The following is an 18,761-nucleotide window of genomic DNA, read 5'->3' on the forward strand; positions in this document are numbered from 1 at the left end:
CCTCTTAACCTAAGCAGCAATGGAATTGCTATCTAAATAACAAGAGACAGGTGGATGCTGCTGTGCACCTGAGGGGAGCACACAGCCCCATGCTGTTTGATAATCTGCTTGCCCCAGAGAATTGCCTTTTCTATTACAATAAATCCAACTGTGATTTTGCTACAAGAGTTAGAGTGTAAATGTGATTTCTCACATTTGCATGTGAAGATGTGCATCATCTTTCCATCCTTCAGGCATGTTTAATCATCACTGGGAAACATAGGTATACAAACCTTTACAGGGGCTTCAGAATCTAAAGCTAAAATGTGAGGGAATGAAAAATAGTAAATGAAAAACTAATACTTAAAGGTTATGATTCAGAAGAGGCTTTGTCATACTTAAAAAGTAAAGGAAAAATGAAATCTCAGCAGCAGATAGAAATCTCCTATATATTCTCTCTTGGTACAGAAGAGAAGAGATAAAGAGTTGTGTATCTAATTTTGGCATATATCTTGCAGTTTTTGTTTGTTTTTTTTTTTTTAAGTAAAAAGGCAAACCCAATAATATTTCCAAAAATAAAAGCAACTTTTATGCTGTAGTTATAGTTTCATCCTCTTCTCCATCAACATCCATGTCTGTTACGTATTATCCAAGGTAGAAGGAAAGCATTTACATGAACTTTATTTACTTAAAGTTTTCTTTATGTATATTGATAAAGTTATCAAAAACTTAGCTATCCCATGGTATTTTTGTTCATAGCATAAAAGAGAGGATTTAGCAAAGAACACAAGTCAATTTCTTTCCTGTGCAATAATATAAAGTATCTTATGCTTGGTGGTTCTACAACAGACATTAATAGCAAACTATACAAAATACTCACAAGCGTCTGGAAAGGAAAGCAAATTCTGAGAAATTACTATAATATGCAGATATAAATCATTAATTTATCAAACATTCTTCAGTTGCTCTACACACAAACACAATTCTGATCTCAGTTTTATTGTTCAGGAGGAGGATGAAAAGATAAAAGGTCATACAACCAAAATTCTGTCGTTATGCGCACAGTTCCTGCAGTATCCATGGTATAGACTTTGTATGTTTCCACTTACCTTTTAGAGATATCTACACTTGTACTACTGTATGGGGCTTATGGCCTTGATAGCAATGGATATGCTAAATCAGAATGTATATTCACTTTCTGCTACACAGAAAAATTGCTGGCTAGAGTTAATTTTACTTAACTGTATGGACATATTACTTTCTGGTATCTCACCTGAAGAATACGTACTGCTGTATGATCATTTTATAGTCCTTTTTTTCATTATTTTTATTTTGTGCCCTATCCCTGTGTATACTTAATCTGTTTTATAAATTTGTTTTTACATTCAGCATATTGTATTTGTATAAGATGTGAGTGAATTACAGTCCCTGAGTGAAATATAGCCACGAACACTAAAATAGTGTTGTTGATCCTGAATTGATGAGTACTTCACAAAAGAGAACACTGCAAATTCAATCTAATCCTCTCCTTGAGGAGCAGTATCTTTCAAAAAGCCCGAAGCTGGCTCCTGGGTCTGACTGAGAGTGTTAGAGGGGAGCAAAGTAGCAGAAAAACAACACGATACATTAAATATGTGGCTCTCATATAAGAGATAAATCCAGACAGAGCTTTAGTTCTTGCTGTGAAACTTAAAAATAATGAAAGAAATTCTGGGAAGTAGTTCTGGAAGAACCAATCCTCCTATTTCTAGCAACAGTCATTTATCTTAGGAAGATGTCTTTAATCCAACAGCCAGTTTTCCATCAGCAAAGCAGTGCTTCAAAGGGAAAATTTCAACCAGCTCAACTGTGAATAAATGTTTGATCTCTTAGATAATTACTTTAACGATATCCATAAAACTTTTAGGGTTTGTGCAACACTGAAAATTTGTTCCCACAGTCTATTTGTTTCATGTCCCTAACGTCAACCCAAAGTATTCTGGGATTCTGGCCCACGGTGCTGTTTTGCTTCCTTACATAAAAGCACTAAGAACATAATTGTAATTAGTACTGAAAGAAAGATATCTGCTGAATGAGTAACATTCCCTGGCAAAGTCACAAATAGAGCTGATACCTAATTACCTATTCCTGATATACAACATATAATCAATCTTTCTAAAAAACACCAGCTATGTAATTAAAGGCCCAGCAGTTACCATTTAAGTAAAGAGACTGCACATAATATTTGGATTGTTTAATTTCCACACTCATCTTTGAGTATAAATACAGAAACAACCATTCTTCACTTTGTAGAAATAATGAAGGTAGCAAATTATATCTCATTGCTACCTTTCATCTGCAATAAAAACAAAATAACATCTGCTTTTCTCTGTATTATGTCCTAATTATCTACTGGAACTGAAGAAAATACAGCACTAATCTGTATGGGGAAGGAGTCTGTATTATGTGTCTTTCTGCAGTTCTAGCTACCTCAATCACAGACTACAGCAATATTCAAAATTATTATAATAGTCAGCTCCCATATGCAGAGCACTAAGTGATTCTCCGGAGATATTCTATCAGCATGAGAGTTGCATTGGAGCAGAAGTTCCTTTATCTCTGATTTGCACTGCATGCCTTCAACAGAATAAGAATCTTTCAAACGTGAAGAATCTTTCCCCAGATGTGGAATGTGTAAAATGATGTTCAATGACTGTGTCAACTCTATCTTCCTTTGGTGAGGACCTTTAGAGCAATCCTTGTGAGCTGCAAGCAGTGTCAGTGCTTCCTTCAGAGACAGCAAGACTTTGAAGTGAGATTTGCCAGGTGGTGAAAAAAGTTCAGAGCCAATGATACCATTTCCAGCAACAGAGAGGTCATGAGCTCCAGGGAATTTTGATGGGCTTAAGTCTGTGTGCAGGCAACCCAACCCAGGAGTTTTAGGACATTGTGCTTGGTGGCTGAGAACTGAGATCTTAAGACATTCATCAGATGAATGAAAAATTATACATAGTGCTTTCTGTGGGGTTGGAATAGGTACAAGCAGTCTACTGCTTTAGTTTGAGAGAGCAAATGATGCATGTAGGTAGAAATGTGTGAGGAGGAGGAGAGGTCTTCTCAGAATTGTTTTTGCAGCTGAACCGTGGTGTTTCACCTCAAAAACAAGCCATGGCCAGCCTTTTTGCTTTGTCTCTAGATTGCAGTTTGCATTAATCATGCTCTGCACCTTTAAAACAGCACTGCATAACTGAGCGTTACAAGCATTGTGTTTCTTCACACTCCAACAGTAGGGGAAAAATATGTCATCCTCTTTTGAACTGTAACAGCCTACCTCCTTTTTTCTCAGTGCAGCCTCCTTCTGCTCAGTGAGAAAAAAAAATCCTGAGTTATTGAATATATTGAGTATCCTTCAGGAGGAAGGCCAGAATTCTCAGCTACTTGAAATCTCAGGCCTTGAAGCAGCAGGCAGTTGAGATACCTAGCTTAAACTTAGCCTTTAATATCAATTTTGGTATTTCGGTCACTTTTTTTTTTTTTTTTTTTTAATAACAGCATATTAATATTTGAATGGTAATTGCAAATAATAACGAATTTGTTTTAGGGTAACTTATTGTTTCTTCTAAGATTATTAGCTAAAAAGTATTACGTTGGTAATACTGAAGTGTTTCCTTGGTTTTCTAGCAAATAATACATGTTTCAAGAGGCTAGTTGGACATGCATTTCAGTTACAAGTTTACTATTTCAGTATGTAGTGTATGACTCTTTTATGGGTCATACTTATTACTAAATGCTCCAAGGATTTTAAAATAAGTTCTCTTTATAGAAATACAGAACAGACAGAATCCCTGTATGTATCAGCTCAGCAGAAGGCAGATTCCAAGGATCACAGAAGGTGGCTTAAATTCCAGGTAGACTGAAATATGGGGTCTCAGAAGTGAAACAGCGTAGTTATTGATACATTCTTCTCAAGGTGGGAATAAGCTCACAGACCAAAGGCTTGTTTTAACAGTTTTCATGGCAGTTTGCTGAAAAGAGACCACACGTGTTCAATTTTGCTTATACATCATGTTTATGGAGGACACAGTAATAATGTAGGAGTGCAAGACCAGTGCAATTTGGGCTTCCATGTAAGTGAATGAGCTACTCCAAATATATTTGATCACTTCTAATTGATGTATACATGATCAGTGTGTGTCTAAAGGGAGAATATAAGAAAGAAGACAACAGGCTTCAGCAGGGTCTGCTGTGACTGGGCAAGGGGAGATGGTTTCAAACTAAAAGAGAGCAGATTTGATTGTATGATTCTGTGGTTCTAAGAAGTTTTTTACAGTAATGGTGGTGAGGCACTGGCACAGGTTGCCCAGAGAGGCGGTGGACGCCACATCCTTGGAGACATTCAAGGTCAGGCTGGACCAGGCTCTGAGTGCTGTTGCAGCTCTAGGTGTCCCTGTTCACTGCAGGGCAGTTGGCACAGATGGCCTTTAAGAATCCCTTCCAGCTCAAGTGATTCTATGATCTTTTGGAAACAAAACAGCTTCATGCCTTGTAAAGGAATTAGTCAAAATTCAAAATTGAACATAAAAGCTTCAATCAAGCAGTGTCATCAGATTCTGGATTTCAGACTATGAAACAAATTAGGTGATTGGGTTATTTCTGTGAAGGAGGAGGTTGAAGGATCTGCTGGGTTTTATTTTGGTTTTTTGTTGTTGTTACTCGTTAAGTGGTAATAAAGTCTTCAGTTTGGCAATAATTCTTAAAGGCATTATCTCTCTAAAAATTTGCATTTGTTAAGTCTCTGGTTGTATATATTAGATGTTTAAAAATACATAGGCTACGTAACACTTACATTGTTTTCTGTTATTTGAAATTAAGAGGAGTTCAACAAGAAGGTCACACTGACATATCATAATGCAATATCTGCAATATAAATAAACGGAAATATTATCTAAACATTTAAAGTTGGCAGAGGAAAATTAAGCTTGCAATACATATTCTGGCTAGGCTGCTGGTTTTTGTTGTTATTGTTCTAGTCTTCTTGTTGTTCTCTGCCTCAGTCTTGACTCGACTTCATTTTTTGAAGAAGTTTGTTACCATGTTTCATTATCAGGAAGTGCATTCACCTCACACTATTGATCGCTCTTTCCATTTAGAAAGAAACAGTTTCCAACCCTGATAGGACCACGAAGTATTTTATTGAGCCTGACAATCTGTAACAATTCATGGCAGGAGGTATAATGCCTCATTCTTTCCCAGTGTCTGCAGCAATAGATTTCAAAGGACAAACCCATGCTGACAGTGAATGTGCTGTATTTCAGTGGCAAAGTTCTGTGCTTCATCCCTGAAAGTTTCATTTATTGTTTTGTATGTGCGAGTAACTTGTGTGGAATGTGTGGTCTGTAAGTAAATATCAGTAAACGTCATACTCACTGCTATATCTCAGAGCACCTTACAGAGGTTATCAGTGTATCTGCCTCCCTTTACAATGGGAAATGTTTTGGAAGCAGTGTGTATGTGTCCTATGCTGCTTTTAGTCTGTTTGTTGAAAAAGTATGCACGTGTAGCGTGATCTTCGGAATAAATTTATTAATAGGTGTAATTCAAATTCCCAAATAAATAGAAGTGGAATATTACAGTTATTTTCATCCATAAATACTACATTTACAGGACCTGCTGAAAATACTAATCTTTGGTTTTAAAAGTAATAAGTAGGTTACTCCAAAACTAAAGCCTGAAGAGCATTCTGAATACTATCTGAAAGAGCAAATTCTCAACTACAAAACACAGTTCTTCAGTGTGGTCACCACCATTAGCTGTGCATTTTCAGCAGTGATGAACAGGAGCCTTGATGCCATGCTTGTAAAAATCTGCATGGCTGTCTGGAACACAACTTTTGTCTTCCATATTGCTGTCACCACTGCTGAAACGCACCACCCGCTGCCTCACTGTGCTCACATCCACTGTTGGGTCTTCATAAATGTTCAGCAAGCATCAATGAATGCCAATAGGTGCAATTTTTTCTGCATGGAGGAATTCAGCGACCCACCTTTGCTTCATGCATACTTCTGTGTCAGACTGCACCTCTGCTGCCATCTGTCACACAGCAACAAAATGTAATGGAATATAGATGAGAAGGTTCAACCTCTACTGCCATACCGCCAACATCCACCTCTGGAATGGCGTAGGCCAACATCATAAAATAGGAGGCATTACTTTCAGAGCAGCCCTCATACTACTTTTCTAAATTCTCTTTTGGCTCTAGGGAGAAGCTTCCAGTGCCCAAGTACTATTTACAGAGAGTGAGTGAAGTCGTCTTTTCAATATGAATTTTTCAAATGTATTTAAGTCTTTTCCAAACATGGAAATGGGATAAAATGTTCCTGGTTTGTGTTTTAGCGTGATTTAAGGACTTGGTAAAATAAAGTTTAAACTGTAGCTAGCATTTACTCACTTCTGTTGGTAATTGTAGAGCATGGACACATACAGTAGCAATGAGTTTGGCGATTCCTGGATCTTTTTCCATTTTTACACTTGACCTAGCATCACAAATTAGCTAAAAGTGAATAATATGAATGAGATTTAAAATCTAGCATATATTCATTTTATATATGGTGCTTCATGTTTGTTTGTTTATAGATTTATGAGCCTTAGTAATAGTTTTCACAGTATACAGTATTTTAAATGGATCCCAGATCTCCTGACTTTACTGACATCCATTAGTATGTTTTCTCCAGAGATGCACAGAGTGTTTGTTCCTGCAACATATTTGCCACAACTGCTTATCTAAATTTTTGGTGTATTTCTGAGGAGGAATTGCAGAGGAAATGTTATGTGGCCTCCTGTTAGTCTACATTTAAGTCTGCATGTGCAGTGTGTACAGAGGTTGTTTACTGATGAACAGACCTCTAAGCTGGCTGTAACCTAAAGGTATGATTATGTGAATTTTCCCAGAAGAAATGCTACAAACAGAAGAACGCTGAGGCTGCCTACTGGCATTTGACTAAGATGCATACAGTTTGAAGAATTGAGATAAGCCTTATATGAGAGTGAGAAGCCGCAGAAGCTTGTTGTTATTGTTAGGACTGCACATAGTATATTTAGTTCATGCAGGGTTGTTTTTTTTTTCCTTTTTGTTGAAGTGTGATTGTGAAATAGTGCAGTTGTTTAAAGCTGTGCATACCTATGTTAACTCTGAAATTCAACTTTCTAATTATACAATTAATGTAAGCTGATGGTAAATACACTTGTTGCTATCATCCGATGTAGTGAGATCAAGCTAAGATCACTGCAGCCAAGATCAAGACACTTACGTTGTTTTAGCCACCTAACAAGAAGATTCTCTGTACAAGTTGAGGAAATTGGAAGTCTCTTAGCTTAATATGAACACTCAAATTTAACAGCTAAGTTGGGTAAATAAAACCATTGCTCCTTCCTCTTGTCCCAAGTAGCTTGTAGCCTGTGTATTTACTTTTACCATCCATTAAGACAGAAGATAAAAATCTGTAAAGCATATGGTCAAAAATATCAGATCAAAAAGCATGTAACTGGTCATGATGAGTCTTGGTATAGTGGGGTATGAGAAGCTGGACAGGTATTGCCTACTTCAGCTGTGGACAACAGATGATACCTACTTCTGATATACACTGAGAGACATATAACATACTCACCTTTTAGTTTCCTGCTATGTTGATGCAATATGCAATTAAAAAAATATTCATCTGAGTACTCCTACAATTTATTTTTTTTTGTTTTTCTATTAAGGATACCGGATTTTAAGATGTATGGAATCATTCAGCTAGGGATCTACTAACAAATTTTGAGTAGTTCTTTTGAGATTTATATAAGTTCTGTAATGTTAGGAATATCCAAAAAGCCTTCAAATTGATACCCTGTGAGTATCAAATATTTACTGTATATAGTGTTTCAGAAACTAGTTTGAGGGAAAAACCAGTATGCATAATTAAGTTACAAAACTGACTTTGAACTCACAGCTTGTTGGGATGCTGATTTGCGGAGTGAATCTTGAATATTTACTGTGGCTCTTTTGTTTTAATTTTCTACTATGTCATGTTTTATGTTGTTCTGGGAACTTTTTCCGTGTAGAATGCACAAAGCAATGAATGAATGTTTGGAAGAGTTTTATTTGTCTAAAGATTTCAAACTTCTTTAGCCACAGCTGAATGAATACCTTACAAAATGCTAGGAAGAAAGTCTGATGCCTAATGACATTTTTGTACAGTTAACATCTTGGTACCTCGTAGACTCTTCCTTCAGAATGATGGAAACAATTATTGAATGCTCCTTTGAGATCACTAATTTGGACAAGCACTTGGAATACTGGGTACTGTTTTGATCTCAGCTCACTTAAATTTGGATATTCTTCTGCACTTAGTTCACTGATTTAAGTGATACTAGAAAAAAGGGGAGGGAAAAAGAAAAAGAAAAAAAACACGATACTACTGGTCTGAGTGGCAGTTCAGTGAAGCTCTCTATAAAATAATGAACTTTAGAAGAAAAGTACAAACAAAATGGAAACCTTAAAAAAAAAAAATTGTAAATAATACCATAGAAAGCTGATAAATCCTTATTTAACTGACCTACTTATCATGGCTTGCTAACTTCTGCCGAAATCAGTGTTTCCTTCACTAGGCAGTGATTTCTGACAGCCTAATGAGTAGGGAGTATTGCTTCTGAAACACGTGCTGATGCAACTGCCCCTTTCCCGCAGCCTGGACCAACTGCAAAGAGGGGTGGCTCAATCTAGAACATCAGCTTCAGCAAAATTCTCAGCACTTCTTAACTTGAGGGCAAGAGAAACAGAGAGAGAAACTGTAATGACCAGGAGAAAGGTAGTTACCAGTGGGAAATAAACAAGGAGTTACTTCCTGATCTCAAGATTATTTCTTAGGTGGTCTTTTTTAGCAGCTTATACAAATTGCTTCACATTATCTTAACTCCCAAGACTTTTCTATTATAATTGAGGGAATATCAACAATTTTATTTAATATTATAATTAACAGTAAAGAGTTTTCTTAGTCGTGTTTCACTTCAATAATTTATTTTCAATTTTTGTCTCAGTTATTTAATATTTGTTTTTAGAATTTTTGTGTGTATTTTGGATGCTCTTTGGTCACTTCTTTTTGTTTATCTTTGGATTGTTTACTTTTTTTTTTTTAAATAGTTTTTAAATTGATCTGTTTTCATACAAGCTGTGAATGAGCTGGCAAGTCTTTACTACTAGAATAAGAGTCTCACTGCTGGTAGGGTACTGCAGATTGGTATAAGGAAATATTCTCATTGATTTTACAAGCTGGGGTTTATTCATTTTCCTGATTATACCACATTGACATCATAACAGTAATGTTCTCTTATTTGTAAATACTTGGAAATCCATAACTGTTCTGCAAACCTGTTTTCAAATTTATTTGACTGTAGGTTGTAACAAGAGGAAACAAAGCCTTGTGTGTATGCATGCCTAGGTGTGTTTATATGAACTATACATACATACGTCTTTATAGCTGAAAATTAGGAAGTATGGAACTACTGAATTGTTTTAACTTGTTCTTTCCCCTCCATCATAGTCTTATCTTCCCCCTCTCAGTCTTAATGTTAATTATTTAGACATGGTAGAGAGTATTCCAGTATTCCAGGCTCTTCTTGGAATAAGACAGGAGGCAGCTTTATCTCGGTGAACAATCAGTTTTATTTCAAAATTGAAAGTATTGTTCTGGAAAAGGACAAGCAGTAATATATATATATTTTTTTTAAATCTTATTAGGAGAAGCTATGAGATGACTTTTAATTTTTGTACTTTTTTTGTTGGCTTTCTTGATTTTTTTTTTTCTTTACCCTTTCTTTGTCTTCAGTAATTGAATAGAAATTTACCATTCCTTTCAGCTTTTATGTTCTGATGGTTTGGTTCCAGATGACTCCAGTGTCATATGCAGTTGAAATAAAGTTGACTTCATTAAATAGAGCAGTAATAGAGTGGATACTTTGATTACCAAAGAATACTGTGGTGAAAGATGGGGATCTGCTTTGCCTGGCAGAACGCCAGTAGCACAGAGGAGACTCAAATCTATCTAGCAAAAAGGTCAGTGCTACAATTAGCATCTGCCCTGTAGCATATGGGGCAGGTAGTTTAGACAAATCCAGATAATAAATATTGGAAAATTCAGAGTCAGGTGTATACTTGGCTCTTTTAAATTGATACACAGTTCAGATTAGCACTTAGTCACAGTAATAAAATATTTGCCCTGTTTGCCACCATGACTGCGGTGTTTTTTGTTCATTCCTTCTTTAGGTGAAAGATATTTGTTGTTCTGTTAAACCTCAACATAAAATACACTACAAACTTCTGCTGCATTCTATCATTTACCTCAGGAAAATCAAAGATTAGAATATGTCTTGCCTCTGTAAGTCTGGTACTAAAATACAGACTTGCCTCTTTTAAGTGCTTGCTTTTCCATTCTTCTTGCATGTACGCAGAGGGAAAAAGGCTGAGGAGAGATGGAAAGGGCTTCCTTATATTTGTTGCTGCAGGGTAAATTGGCATTTCTGGTAAAATGCAACAGTACATTTGTTTTGTGAACATCAGGAGCTCTAAAGGATACTTAATCATGTTACGTAACTGTAATTTTCAGGAATTGGTTTTTGAGCAATTAGTAGTCCTGAAGTATTTCTCTGTAGTTAAAATTTGTTAAAGGATGGTGCTTCCCTCACCAAATGTTCTAAATGATATAATGGACATCCAGGTTTTACTCTTTGACGTGTCCAGTAAACAATATTGCATAATATATATAAGACTTGAAGGTATTTTAACATACTCTACCAACATTTTCTTAAGGGTAGCAAACAAATCTTATGGTTGTTTTCTATACTCTGTGATATATATTTTGTTAAGGGGAAGTAAATATGTAAATTGTATAAATATTAAGCAGAAGAAAAAGCATGAGCCATAAAGTGAATAAAGATTTGAAAATCTGACTTTGGAGGGACAGTAATCAGGTAGGTGCTTTTTTGCAGATAGCATTTACTTGGTCAGGCTCCTTCAGAAAACCCCTTAGTTTTACACTCAGTGCTTTGTAGTAGTTTGTATTGAAATAATTGTTACCTCCGGCAACCACTGTGTCAAAGGCCGCACTGCTAGGGGCTAGTGATCTGCATTCGCTAGGGCCACAGCAACATTGACACCAATATGGTGTAGAAGCAAATGGCAATTTATTAAGGCACAACAACCCCTTAAGTACACATCCCTATCGCCTAAGCCCCTTAAGCATGCGTCACGTGTTACTCACACGTTACTCACAGAGTGGGGGAGGTCCTATCGCGTCACAACCCGATACCCCGTTATCGCCTACCACAACACAGCAGGGGGTCCTTTCACATCACAGCCCGATATCTCATTAGTGCCCACGACAATAAATAATTTGTTTCATAAGTTATGCAAAAATATCATTTTGTAAAATCAGTGTTAAATTACGTTATCTTTAAAATTAGTGAGATGAAAAGGGCAAAGAGGAGCTTCCCCTTGACCTTTTGTTGTTCTTTTTCAAAATATAAAGTCATGGATGATATCTTCTCCTTTGCTTAGCTTCCTAAATAAGGTACCAGCATTGTCACGTTTGGAGAGAACTTTTAGAGGTGTTGTTGTCAGGGTTTCGTGTTGTCTGTCTGTGGCATGTAAATTTGGTCCCTCATTTAGAAGTTCGGACTTGGTCTGCTGTCCATGGAGTCTTGAGAATCCTGTGGCTCTTGTCCAACTTAATAAACCCCCAGGAGATTACATGCAGCCAAAGATAGGGAATAGAAGCTGCATTCTAATTTCCTGACTGAAATTCCTATGAAAAAGCAATAGCTTGCTTAACACTGGCATAAGGAGCACAGCAGTCTTTCTTTTACCTCCTCTCTGGTAAATGTACCTCTGACACTTAGCTGAGTTCAAGGAATAAGGGATTCATTTGTACAGTGTTCAGTCTTCTTTATTCTACAACCAGTCATACGCATGCCTTTATAATTCAGAATTACATGACAATAAAATGCAGATATAGGGAAAAATGCTGTGTTAAGGTCTCTAAGAGCTGATTCTAAGTAGTACATTTTAAACAAATATAGAAGAATGTTTATTTCATTGTCAAAATTTACTCCCATATATGAAGCTGACATAACATCATCAAATGTATTAGAGAAATCCAAGTTCCTGTACAGATAGTAGTTATGAAAAGCTTCTTCACATAGCAGTACAAATTACATTACCACTAGCAGCTGTAAAAGGGGTGATGCTCAAATCTCATAGCATAAAAGCACTAGTCCAGAGCAAAGCAATCTGTTGGTTTTTTCTCCCTTTACTGCCTGCCACCAGCTGTCAGAATGTCAGAACTTTTTCAGAGATGCTGTGTGATCAAATTTGAGCAGGATTATTCAGGATCCAAACTGCAATTTTTTATATGGAGGATGAGTCTGCAACAGTATTCTTATGAACAAAAGCAGTGAACTTGTAAATTGAGATTCCACTTCACGATCCATCACCTGTTAATTTAAATTGTGAGAATATATTGATTCCTTTGTTTTTTTTCCTACGTACAATATATTTTTCTCCCATTCTGCTTTAACTAGTGCATACATGCTTTTATCTATTGCCAGTTCAGAAGCAGGGCATATTGATTTTAGAGAGTGAAAAAAGTGTAATGTGAAACAGTTGCTAAAAAATAAATGTAGAAGGGGAAACCCAAAGAGATGATTTTTTTTAAAACCCAGTACATAACATGAATATTGTAGAGCTTTATTTAAAATTTTCTGAAGAGGTTGTGGAGTTATTAGGGTGTTGTGGAATTGTGAGCTATTTGCAGTCTGAACAGCTCCACTTAGTGGTCAAGATTACACTGACCCTTTTCCTCAAATGCTTAAATCCTTTTGAGTTCTGCAGTGCTAAATTAAATAAAACCAACATATCTGGATGTTAAAATTTAATGGCAGAGGGAGAACAGGCAGATAAGGCCTAATGCACACAGCCTATTACTGGGGCAGAATAAATAATGCCACAAGACATAGCAATTTATATTGCTAGATGAATCTGATTAGTCTGTGTTTGCACTTTGCTTTTGTTTATTTCCAACAGCTTTTCCCCAAAATGAGCAAGCTTGCTGATTATACTGTAGGAAAAAGGCAACTTGAAAGCAAATTCTGACTGTAAAACCTGCATGTTCACAACAGAAATATATTTGTGTTCATGGTATTACAAGACATGTATCCCAGGTATCCATGAAGTAAGCACATCCTGAATATTGAATTACATACTTGTAAGCTACACTAGGATATTTATAGCAGTCTATCTTGTGCTGATGGGGAGGAAAAAAGAAAAAAGAAAAAAGACAAATCATAAGGTTCTCATAGGCAATGAGAAAAGAGAGAAAAATTCAATTGTGCAACTTATTTCCCTGTATCAATTAATCAGTTTTTGCAGATAGCTGTGCTTTTGAAGCAAATATGTACTAAAAAAGGTCAAGAAATCAGTGGAATTATAGCTAAAGCAAGCCCTAACATAATTTCTTATTTTTTTCTCAGACTAATGTGCCATAATAGTATGGGTTTATGGATGAGAATTGACAACAGGAAAGCAGTTAATATTGTAGATGAGTTTCTAATGTAACAGTAGAAAACTAACTGGACAGTGTTTTTCAAGTTCTTGTTTATCAGAGACAGAAGCTACAGATCCCAGAAGGGACAGGAGAAAGCCTTGTCTGTGCTCACCTTTGGACTGCCTTCATACAAAACTCAGTAACCTTCTGCATAATAAATAGACTACATAAAGCTCTTAGGAAATTTTCTTTTCATTTGACATATGTAAGTGTACAGCATTTTTTCTGGAGAAAAAGAGAAAATCAACATATGGAAATATGCATAATGTTTTAGCTGTGACTGGAAATTCACTGCCACATTTCCAAATTAATAGCTTGGGTGTTTTTTTTTTTTCAACATTTTTGTTCTTACATTAATGTGATTCCTTAAGTCCTTGTCAGAGCTGCAATGAAACTGTCCTGAAGAATCTTTAAATCTGTTACCTTTGAGCTCTCTGTTTATATTCAGTTCAGTGCTTTCTGCACATTGCTGTAAAAATATTATCTTGTTTCTATCCAGAAACACTGAAGCCACTTAATGGTTATTTGATGTCACAAAAAAAAAAGGCACGTGACAAAATTTGTAAATTTTTACATAGCTCTTTCAGAAAGGATTATTTTGGAGATAGAAAGAAAGATGTGGTATTCCTTTTTAAACTCAAAATAATATCTCTATCTCTATTCAAATATGATCTGTGTTCTGTACTCTGAACAAGGGTAGGAGGTGCCATGCTTTGAAGCAGGGGGGCTGCTTTCAGAGCAGGGTAGATCTGGGTGTTACAACAAAATGGACAGTGCTAAAGCATATGATCAAAAGGAGATTCCCTGAATTTGCTGTCTTCTTTCATGGAATGAATTTAAAATACAGAGCCTCAGTGAGCTACATGTTCACAGTTTTCATGATGGTGACCCCATCAACTCTATAGCTACATCCTTGACAATAAAGCAATTTCTCAATGGTAAGATTTTTGCTTTCAATGATTATAATAGCTTCATCCAGTATAGAGTGATCTAAGTAAAATGTTTACTCGTTGAAACACTAAAGCAGAAAATAAATCTAATGAAAGGACACAGAATTCATCTGTAATGAAGAAAAGACAGCTAGTGAAGTGCTCCATGGTCTTAGAGACAGTTATAGTTCTCAATGGCCAGTATGTCCTTTAGTGACATTCCAGCACGCATTCATCAGTTTAAGCAGGATGATTTAATGTTACGGAAGGCTAGGGTGAAGAAACAACATTGCACTTCTTTTTTTTCCAATTTATGTCATCTCTGTTGATAAGAATTCAATTATGAATTAATTAATCCAAAAGTTTAATGGAAATAATGCACAGAATTTCTCCATGAAAAGAAAAAGGGAGAAGGAAAATTAAATAGTTTTTCAATTTCTGTCTATCTTTTATTCACTTTCAATATGTTAAGCTCTGTGTTAGTAGACTTAAAACACCTCCAGGCTGACAGAAATGAAAGCAGATCTCAGATTGGTTTTACCAGCCCAGCTGTTGGCAATGACTGCAACACTCTCCTTAACTAACCACCTTGTTTTCAATATTTTTGCACAGAAGTCACTGGTAGCAGTTCATCTCTTCTTCAGCCCAAGTGTACAACTTACGGCCCCTGGAGAAGGTTCTCTAGCACCATTAACGTTTCCAATGGCATTTGACTTTTGAACATGAGCATCATCACAACATTACTAATGTTCTCACCTAGCTTAGGATTCGCTTTGGCAAATAGATTCTTTTGAAACTATTCAAACTTGAATCTGTTGTTAAGTCTGGAATTAAGCATAATCCATGTGTGAGTGAAAGGTCCGGAGGCAGTCAGCTGGTTATGAGCAATGTGTTAGAAAAGACAAAACTGAGGAAGGGGTCAGGACAAAATCAACGACTCCAATAAGTAGTGATATTTTTTATTTTGTATCAGTCGGTATTTAAGGTACTATAATAGATTAAATACTGTAGGTGAAAAAATTAAATACATCAGATGAGATGGCAGCATATCAGAAATGTAAGAATGAGGCTGTAACCTAGTGAATAAATTCCTCTGTTGCTGTTTGCAAATACCTGACATGGAAAATTCTGTCAGAGAATGCAACTTAGTTAACTCGGAGCATGTACTGCTATGCTGATACTGCCCTGATGACAGTGAGAGGGAAAAATGGGAAAGCGTGCCAGTTAGGTTGAAAGCATTATAGCATTTTTAAATTTTCCATTCTGTTCACTTTGTGGGTTTTTTTGTTTGCTTGTTTAATTTTCTCATTTATGTCTAAAGTATGTTTGCAACAGAATGCCATGATTGAATTAAACAAATAATTTGGGATTCTAATACAAAATCTGAAGCAGATCTGAAATGAATGCACACATTGTTGTATTCTTGAGACTATCCAGACTTTTACTTCATTATCTGATCTTTCCATGAAAGGAGTATAAACTTAAAGCTTCATGCATTTGATAGATGGAATGGAAATAATAATTGCTTTCTCAACTCTAAAGGAATAGACCCAAAACAGGCACTAAGTAGCATTGACCAGATGTATGTTGCTCTTTGTGTGGCTGAACTTCCTGTCTGCTGAACCTAACTGGCAAAAACATAGAAACAAAAGGGGCTTTTAGGAAGCTACTCAGAGGATTGTGAATGTTTGTTGTTGATCCGAGGCACTGGGGCACTTCTTGAAGTACAGTTTCTTTGTGTATCTAGCCAAACAGATGCCCCAGGTAAGCTAACTAAGGCTAAAAAACATCTCTGAGCTGTAAAGGGCATGATGTGTGCATATCTGGTCCTTATGTATAAAGTCATAGCAGAAATGCTTTGCAGACCAAGGAACTCTCTGACTGCCATGTGCTTCTCAACCAGAGTAGTTTGGTGTCAGCCCATTCCTAAGCATTCCACTATACAGGAAAAAAAAACTGAGAGCTTTCATGTCTTGAGAAACTTTCTTCACACACTGTTGTATCTGTTTTTCTCTATTTCATAAAACCGTATTCCAGTATAATGGTTTATAGTCATCTCTGAGACTTCAAGATGGTTAATTGACCATGATATGATTAATATGTTTAGAGGCAGACTGAAATGATGAAGTGATTAGACCAGTATAGCAATCCAGCAGTCTTCAAAAACCAAGCTTACTCATCTGTAATTTTATCTCATTAGGATAGCTTTGCAAATTAGACTTCTTTTTTTTTAAATAAAGTTCTTACTTGGGATGTCTATAATTTCTTTATTTGCCAAGCTAGTATATTTTATCATTTTATTTTCATTGCTTCACTGCCATCATTACATTCTGTTGCTACTGTGGAATGCACTCAGGGGAAATATTGGTATTCTATGTTAACAAGGTGAAGAAGGTGTCTGAAATAACAGCATAACAAATTACACTCCACAATTATTTATTTCTAATTTTGTTGGTTATACAAAATAGTACCTGCTGTTGAGTGGCTGTGATGTATTCCAGAGTTTCTTAAATAATTCTGTTGCCATCTTGTAGAAAGTTTGGTTTAATGCTGGGACTCATTAACACTTAAAGGTGCTTGAAGATAGTTCAGGGGGATATATTTTGTATCTGAGTACCTAAGCTGTATTGCAATCATACAAGAATTAATAACCTAGGAGCTTCTGTCTTTTCAAATCAGTAAGGAAGCTGATATTTAAAATGCCTAAATTCTCATTTGGAAAAAAAAAAAACAAAACCATCTTGTATTTAAGTGTTGTTGAAGTTTAAGGAACAAGACACAAACCCAAAAGTAATGGTTTGAAGAGTTTATCAAGCTGTCTGTAATTCCTGTATCTTATGTTCCAAAATGTATCAGAAAAAATTAAAGTGAGTCATTTGTTGACTGTGGACTATCTGCAGCAGGAGGTGTGCATTTTTCTTGGAAGCACTGGAGACCCACTGTTGGATTCTTAAATTGTGGCGACTGTGCAATCTTGTGTTTCCAGACAGCATTTTCTCTTAAAAAAAAATGTCACTGCCTTATTGGTCAGTCACTAGAATAATCAGAGCAGCTACACATTGCTATGCTTTTTATGTATATGATGGCCACAAATGTTTGTTGCTGCCATGTTAAAATGCTCTATTCTTAATTACAAGGATTGCTTGCTCTCATTTAATAGTAGTTGGCATGTTCCAACTGATGCAGCTTAAGGTTACAAGAAAGAAGTGCTCTGAGGTGGTTCTCTGAAAAATGTGAAATATTAACCCCTGTCATTTTTATCACACAAGGTCTCTGAAACTCAGGCACATCATTTATTTTGTTTCATATAAAATGGCTGGCAAGTGGGGTTATGACGAATCACAGTCTAATGATCAGGTCAGGACACTTGGTGAGCTGTTTTAACTTGAAAGACAGAACTGCATATCGTATTCACAATCGCTGTTTCTTCGATAAAGTTTTCAGTCTTCCAATTTATTTACTTTCAATTTTGGTTTCAGCTCATTTAACCTTCAGAAAATATTTGTGCTGTCTACTGCTTACACCAGGAAGATTCCAGCAGCCACTTCGCTGCATTTATCTCTAGCTGTGGATCTGTGATGTCTGAAGTAATAAATGTATCCATTTGAAATAGAAGTTATTAAGTTCTTGTTTAAGTGTCTTCTGGAACAAAACATTAGCTTTTGCTTCCAAAGGGCAGATTTTGCTGGAAATAGCATGTAACCTGGCCAAGGACAGCTTTATGCTTAACTGTCACTTTTCTGCTTGCATCTATGAAAGCAGCAAGGATATCTGCATTCACACACTTCAGTTTCTTAATACATCAGAACAAGTATCTCTGCAGAACTGAAAGCAGCATGACTGTAACTATTTATTTATTTCTAAAAACATGGCCCTGTCCTTCCAATTTGCTGTGATTTATTTATTTGAACTTTTAAATCTGAAAAATAAAGGGAAAAAAAGAGTTGGATGAGTGTTTGTATATGCACACTAGGCTTCTGTCTTCAGAGGCACTGATTCAGCTAGCAAACAAAATGTGACAGTCTTGCAGTAATCCCTGGTTATCCTGTTCAGAAATTCTTGTGAGATCTGACACTGATGTTCTCACCTTAAAAGTACAGCGTAACTGTGGCTACTGCTTTTCAAAACTGATGCTTATCAGTGAAACCATATGGATCCTCATTGTGCAGAATATCAGGGGGAAAAAAAACAGACTGAGAAAGGAAGCATGGAGAAGATTTGGGTTGCCTGCCTGAGGCTG

The 18,761-nt window shown here is 36.2% G+C and overlaps 1 protein-coding gene across 4 annotated transcripts in view; it reads left to right on the forward strand.

Moving 5' to 3' along the window:
* CLSTN2 (calsyntenin 2) overlaps window positions 1-18,761 on the forward strand; it is a 486,477-nt gene that overhangs the window by 446,490 nt on the left and 21,226 nt on the right. The gene's annotated exons all lie outside the window — the stretch shown is intronic.

This window comes from Phasianus colchicus, chromosome 10, assembly GCF_987193195.1.
Source record: "Phasianus colchicus chromosome 10, bPhaCol1.hap1.1, whole genome shotgun sequence".
NCBI lineage: Eukaryota > Metazoa > Chordata > Aves > Galliformes > Phasianidae > Phasianus > Phasianus colchicus.